This window comes from Lynx canadensis, chromosome A2 (assembly GCF_007474595.2).
Source record: "Lynx canadensis isolate LIC74 chromosome A2, mLynCan4.pri.v2, whole genome shotgun sequence".
Taxonomy (NCBI): Eukaryota; Metazoa; Chordata; class Mammalia; order Carnivora; family Felidae; genus Lynx; species Lynx canadensis.
The window spans coordinates 103,461,140-103,469,431 of NC_044304.2; positions in this window are offsets into that span (position 1 = coordinate 103,461,140).

Below are 8,292 nucleotides of genomic sequence, written 5' to 3' on the forward strand. Positions count from 1 at the left end.
AGAACGTAGGGATAGAAGGATCATACCTCAAGATCATAAACCATATATGAAACACCCAACACTAATATCATCGTCAATGGGGAAAAACTGAGAGATTTCCCCCTAAGGTCAGGAATACAAGGATGTCCAGTCTCACCACTGTTATTCAACAAAGTGTTGGAAGTGCAAGCCTCAGCAACCAGACAACACAAAGAAATAAAAGGAATTCAAATCAGCAAGGAGGAAGTCAAACTTTCACTCTTTGCAGATGACATGATGCTTTATGTGGAAAAGCCAAAAGACCTCACCAAAAAACTGCTAGAATTGATCCATGAATTCAGCAAAGTCACAGGATGTAAAATCAGTGTACAGAAATCGGTAGCATGTCTATACATCAATAATGAAGCAGCAGAAATAGAAATCAAGGAATCAATCCCATTTAGAATTGTACCAAAAACCATAATGTACCTAGGAATAAACCTAACCAAAGAGGTGAAAAATGTATACACTGAAAACGATAAAAAGCTTGTGAAAGAAATTGAAGAAGACACAAATAAATGGAAACACATTCCATGCTCATGGATTGTAAGAACAAATTTTGTTAAAATGTCAATACTGCCCAAAGCAATCTACATGTTCACTGCAATTCCTATCAAAATAACACCAGCATTCTTCACAGAGCTAGAACAAACAATCCTAAAATTTTTATGGAACCAGAAAAGACCCCGAGGAGCCAAAGAAATCCTGAAAAAGAAAACCAAAACTGGAAACATCACAATTCCAGATTTCAAGCTGTATTACAAAGCTGTAATCATCAGGACAGTATGTTACTGGCACAAAAATAGGCACACAGGTCAATGGAACAGACTAGAGGACCCAGAAATGGACCCACAAACATATGGCCAACTAATCTTTAACAAAGCAGGAAAGAATATCCAATGGATAAAAGACAGTGTCTTCAGCAAGTGGTGCTGGGAAAACTGGACAGCAACGTGCAGAAGAATGTACATGGACCACTTTCTTACACAATACATAAAAATAAACTCAAAATTGACAAAAGGCCTAAATGTAAGACAGGAAGCCATCAAAATCGTAGAGGAGAAAATAGGCACAAACCTCTCTGACCTCGACCACAGCAACTTCTTACTTGACATATGTCCAAGAGACAAGGGAAACAACAGCAAAAATAAACTAATGGGACTTCATCAAGATACAAAGCTTTTGCACAGTGAAGAAGACAATCACCAAAACTAAAAGGCAACCAATGGAATGGGAGAAGATATTTGCAAACGACATATCAGATAAAGGTTTAGTATCCAAAACCTATAAAGAACTTACCAAACTCAACACCCAAAAAAGCAAAATGGGAAAAATTGGCCAAAGACATGAATAGACACTTTTCCAAAGAAGACATCCAGATGGCTAACAGACACAGGAAAAAATGCTCAAAATCACTCATCATCAGGGAAATACAAATCAAAACCACAATGAGATACCACTTCACACTTGTCAGAATGGCTAACATTAACAAGCAATGACAGATGTTGGTGAAGATGCAGAGAAAGAGGAACCTTTTTGTGCTGCTGGTGGGAATGCAAACTGGTGAAGCCACTCTGGAAAACAGTGTGGAGGTTACTCAAAAAATTAAAAATAGAACTATACTATGACCCAGCAATTGCACTACTACTATTTATCCAAAGGATAAATAGTACTAGCTATTTATCCAAAGGATACGGGAGTGCTGTTTTGAAGGGGCACATGTATACCAATGTTCATAGCAGCACTATTGACAATAGCCAATGTATGGAAAGAGTCCAAATGTCCATCGACAGATAAATGGATAAAGAATATGTGGTATACATATACAATGGAGTATTACTCAACAATCAAAAAGAATGACATCTTGCCATTTGCAACGACATGGATGGAGCTAGAGTGTATTATGCTAAGTGAAATTAGTCAGAGAAAGACAAATATCATATGATTTCACTCTTATGTGGAATTTAAGACACAAAACAAATGAACATAAGGGAAGGGAAGCAAGAATAATATAAAGACAGAGGGGGAGACAAACCATAAGAGACTCTTAAATATAGAGAACAAACTAAGGGCTGCTGGAGGGGTATTGGGTGGGAAGATAGGCTAAAAGTGCAAGGGCATTCAGTACGACACTTGTCAGTATGAGCACTGCATTATATGTAAGTGATGAATCACTACATTCCATTCTTATAATCGTTATTACACTATATGTTAACTAACTTGGACTTAAATTTTAAAAAAATTAAAAATAACAAAATAAAAGTAAAGAAAACTTAGGCATTAAAAAAATAGGTATCTTGTCCAAAACTGCACAGCTAGTAAATTGCATAACTAGAATTTGAATGTAGGATGCTTGACTCCAAAATTCATGCTCATCATGACGAGTCAACATCATCTCTCAATATTAGCACTCTGCTGGGTTATTTCCATAACCTTCTCCAAGCCAAAAGAATAATATACCAAGACTCAGCTATACATGTAGGTATTTGAGGAATTTTTGGTCAGTGTTTGTTTTTCTAAAGCTGCAACTATTAATACCCTCTTATTTATGTTTTCTTGTTCTTTTCACTTGAAAATCTTCCTCAGCTAGCTGACAAAGATAAAATCTACACTTTAATGAAACATAATATTCCATTGTAAGGATGTACCATAATCTATGCAACCATTACTCTATTCATCAGCATTCATCTTGTTTCCAGTTTGTTCCAACCATAAATATTCCAGTCGTAAACTCCTTGTTAATAAATTTTAATGGACCCATTCTTTTATTTCTATGGGCTCAATTCCCAAGAGTAGGTCTGCTGATTAAAGTGTATGTGTGTCTCTATATTAACTAGACAATGCCAGATTGTATTCTGAGTCACATTTAACAAGCAATGTATGAGAGCACCCTATCTCCACATCAGAGTAGATGTAATCGCTCTTTTTAAATGGTACCAATCTGATGGGTATAAAAAGTGATTCCTCACTGTTACTTTAAGTTGCATTTACCAATGCCAAGCAGTCAACTTCAGAATCTTAATAAGTGTAATTAGCCATTTGGATCTGTTCTTCTATCATTACAGAGTCAAATCTTGTCACATACTTTTATAGATCTATTTTTTAAAATTAGGGTTAAATTGTTAAATTGCACATTTTTAATAGGGTTGCTTTAATAAATAGTTTTTTTTATTATTTAAGGGCTTTGTTATTAAACATATTTGTTCTTTTTTGTCTTCTATATTTCATTTTCTTCTCCAAATCTATCATTTCTATTGAATTTATTTATTTATGTGAATTTTATGCAAAATGATTTAATTTATAAATATTTGAATATATTTCTCTTTGATAGATTCTGAATATGCTATTTCTAATGGGAGCTCTCCAACCTCTAACTTTTACATGAAGTAATCTACATTTTCTTCCAAAATTTTTAATTTTTAAATCTGTTTTAATCTATCTGAAGTATATGTATATATATGATGTGAGACAGGCTTCTAAACTTATTTCCAAATGGATAGCCAATTGTGCCAGAATCCATTTTTAACTAAACCATGCTTTTCCTACTGAATTAAATCTTTATTACATACTAAATTCTCCTATTTGGTGGGATACGCGCTGGACACTATTCTGTTTCACTGGTCTATTTGTATTTTTCTGTGCCAAATAACACTGCAATTACCAATTATTTAAAAACTAAATGAGAGGGGAAAGAAAATAAGCATCAATTTGTACAAACCAGTAACAATAAAGAAATAGTAAAAAGAGAAAACAGAGTAGCATAAATAATAAACAAAATCAGATAGAAGTATATCTCAAAGTCAGATAGAATTATATGTGTTGTTAGAATAAATGTAAACATTTTCTGTCTTCCAAGCTCTGCTGCTATTGTCGCCAGTGCAGCTAGCACAAGTTCCCAAATCACCTGGAGAGCTATACTAAAGAAATTAACTATTTTATATCAATAGTAGTAGAAAATGTTTTTAAAAGAACATGGTTTCCTGCTTTACATAAATATCAGAGCTAATCTGATGTATTTTTGAAAAATCAATATCACAGTAAAGCAAAAACTTGTTTTCTGTTTTTGTTTTGAAACTGGAGATACTGAACCAATGTCATTATTTCTATAATATGCCCTAAAGTTTTTGCAGTTGACATTATGTTATCTGAAGGATATTGATAGGTGACTATCAACTAAGTGACAGCTACTAAGTTTTTTTTTGTGATGATGTTATTTAATATGAGGAATATTGCTAGATAAAAATCAAATTAATGACAGCTTCTCAGGGTACCATTTTGGTCTTACTACCTTCCCAACAGCTTTAACAAAAAGATGAATGAGGGGCGCCTGGGTGGCGCAGTTGGTTAAGCGTCCGACTTCAGCCAGGTCACGATCTCGCGGTCCGTGAGTTCGAGCCCCGCGTCGGGCTCTGGGCTGATGGCTCAGAGCCTGGAACCTGTTTCTGATTCTGTGTCTCCCTCTCTCTCTGCCCCTCCCCCCGTTCATGCTCTGTCTCTCTCTGTCTCAAAAATAAATAAACGTTAAAAAAAAAAAAAAAAGATGAATGAGTTTCAACCAATCAAAAAATGATCCAGCCATTAAAACATATTCTTCTCTTGCTGTTTTGTTGCATATGGGATAGTTTATATTCTACATCTGGCTGTTGTTTTTGACATGGGAAATACTTTTCATCCTTGTGGAAAAAGTATTTTTTCATCCTTGTGGATTTGGGGTGATTTTGTCATTACCATTAACATTGCTATTATTTTAGGAGTGCTGTCTTGGTTATATAAATAACAATGAAAATAATACCTATAGAATCCAGGTATATTTAACTCACTTATACTCACCCTATAACATCTAAGCAATGTCAGCCTTATTTAAATGAAACTTTTTAGTAAGCCCAGTTTCTCAAGAATATGTACCCTTTATTTAGTAAAATGGTTCATTAACAATATGGAGAAAAGTGGAATAATAGGCATTGCTGTCAGTCCTCGGCATCTAGTCCTTATTTCAGTTGGAGATTAAATTGCCTGATGTCCTCACTTTAATAATTGCTGAGGCTGACTTTTATGAGGCTATCATGAGGAACGCTTCAAGCTTTCAAGGGAATGTCATTTAAAAGACAGAAAATTAGATGCTGATATGGCTAAGTAACTGCTAATAATTAATTAAAATGGGTTTCAGTTAGTGAGTTCTTTAATATCCTATGCCTTTCCTAACAAAACATTAATAAAGTAATCAATAGACATTATTTTGGATATTGTAATATTAATACATATATAAGTAATGATCAACATTATATGCTTCTTAGTCTGCATTTAGTTTTAAAAAACATAATCAAAAGCGTCTACTTCATGCAGAGGGATGCTATACTTCTATCACCCTAATGGTGTGAAAATGTAATGATGGTTTCCTACAAAGGAAAACCTCTTTTCTTTGATGTTTGAGCTTGGCTTCCATTACCACAGCCTCAGTAAGCTGAGAAGAAAACACACATTACCCACACTATCAAAGATTCCATGACTGCACTGCTGACAAGCATATACTTAATTGGAGGATTTAAAATGATGTCTCTGCTTTTGATTTTCATGGTGACAACTCTTTACTAAAATAATATAAGCAGTACTACCTAAAAACAGCAGATGAAATGTCCTATTACTTCATAGAGGTGCCCACAAAAAAGTGGAAATCACAAAGATCCTCAGTGTAAATGATGAACGCCTGTACTCTCATCTTTGTGAGTTTCCTTCTTCTGAAACATTCAGTTTGACATAGCCTCTTAAACCTGTATGCATAAGTACAAAACTTCCCATTGTTTGTGAGAAACACAAATTAAATAGCCTAAATGATTATAGACTAAATGTACAAGATATTCTAGTAGATGTCATACTTTTTCAATCCAATTCAAATATGACATTCTAAATTAAGAGGTAGTCTGCAAAAATCACTCTGTCTTAAACATGGAGCAAGGGGAGAAAGAAAGAGATCATGACTTACAAAAAAGGGGTAACTCATCTTACAATATTTTTGTGAGTATTAAGTTAGATAACACATTCCAAAGTATCTAGTTCAATAAAATATTGCACAATTTATCAGTTTTGGAGACAAGAATAAAACATAAAACGTGAAAATCCTGAGGCTTATATTTCGTGGTAATAGGAAGTGGTAAGAAAAACAGAAGAACAGATAAAGAGAAAGAGGGAGAACGATGAAGAAGTAAATGTCGGAGAAGAGGATAAGAAGAATGGGGGTGGGGCAGTAGGGAATCTGCTCCAATTAAAGTTGTTTAAGTTCCTTTAACCAGGAACATTTGCTTCCCAGGAAGGTCTTAGTGTTTGTAGCAGTGATGCCTATCAGACCTTTCTGACAGTGACCAAAATAGAATTCTTTGTCAAAGACTTGAATAAGCCTCCACAGGAGCTCAGGTAGATTGATATATTCAGCATGCAGTGCATATTAGAATTCTGGTCATCCTAAATGAATCCTGGCTACAGAAGCCCATATTGTATGAATTCTGATTACAAGTGGTAGGCAGGAATAAAGAAATTTCATCTGCTCTATCAAGTTGATAACATATGTTAGATCATAAGGAGATGGAGACGTTGGCCTGATTCTGGGAATCTGAACTGTCCTGCTCAAAAATTTCTGGACTGTTCTTCTCTCATGCAGACATAAGTCTCTCAAAATCATTTAAATTCACTAAGGCTTCATTTGCAACTATGTAGTTGGAGCTAGAGTGTATTATGCTAAGCAAAATAATTCACTCAGAGAAAGACAAATACCATATGATTTCACTCATATTGGAATTTAAGAAACCAAACAGATGAACATAATGGGAGAGAAGAGAGAGAGAGAGAGAGAGAGAGAGAGAAGCAAACCACAAGAGACTTTTAACTATAGAGAAAAAACTCTATAGTTAAAATGGTGGATGGAGGAAGGGAGGCGGGCAGGGGATGAGCTAAATGGGTGAAAGGTATTAAGGAGGGCACTTGTTCTGTTGAGCACCGGGTGTTACATGTAAGTGATGAATCACTAAATTCTACTCCTGAAAACAGTATTATACTATCTGTTAACTAACTAGAATTTAAATTAAAATTTGAAAAGAAAAATTCTCCAAGGTTTCTCAAAACAAAGTCAATCCATTAATGAGAGTAGCTATTGTCCAAATTAGACATACCAGTTACATGATGGTCCAAATCTATTCCTATCAGCATTGAATATGTTGCTGACATATATGGCTATAAGGAATAAAATTCTGGTATGTACCAGAGAGGTAAAATTTAAGAAGCATACAGAATTAAATGACCATATTTTATAATGAAACCATCCCAGAACCCTAAAGTAACCAAAAGTTTACACTGGGTAGTTTAATGGATTTCCTACAAATGTCCAAGTCTTTCTTTATGGATATCAATGATAATCTGTTAACTGGCAACTTTTTTCCAAGTAATAAATATCAAGTAAAGGTTATGAACTATGAACTTATGGATATCTGGATATAAGGCAAAGTAGTAGGAGAAATTTACCATGTCTTTTCTTCATAACCTAGTCTACTTTGGGAACCACTTGTAATATTCACACAACTTGTCCAAAAGCTCAGGTGTTATTAGTATGCTAAAAACTACACACTAATCCAGCGTTTCTTCTTTTTTCTAAAACAAGTGAAAAAATACATAATGAGATGGATAGGGGTTGTTTAAGTTTTAGGAGTCAAAAAAGTCCTAGAATTCAGTGGTTTTCTTTCAACAGAGAAAAACACTAGCGCATGAGGGAAAAGATGCATACCTCTAATAGAATTAAAGTTACCTACCCATATTATAAGGTAAGGAATATAAACACTTAGGATATTGGCTTGTGCCAGCAGAGAAATAGCTACTTCCTAGAGGGTAAAAAAGTAAGTGCATTTAGTATGGTTCTGTGATACCAGAAAAGCAGGACACGACTGCAGGTGCCCATTGAGAAGGGTGAGTGGGTCCTGTGGGCTTAGTGGATATAAATTATTTATAAGCAATTTCTTACATCTAATGGTGGATATGTTATGTAATATATATGTGATATGTATACATTCAGATCTGTTAAATAAACTTATTAATATAACTTTGTGGTAAGGAATTCTCCCTTTGGTTTTAGTTATCTTCTAAAGTCCTCAGAAGGGAGGAAAATACATCACATGATTGTATTCTATAAAATGAAACTTGGCAGAATTCACAAAAATCAGCAAACACACACACACACACACACACACACACGCACAAACAACAAAGGTGCTACTACACAATAAAATGTAAATA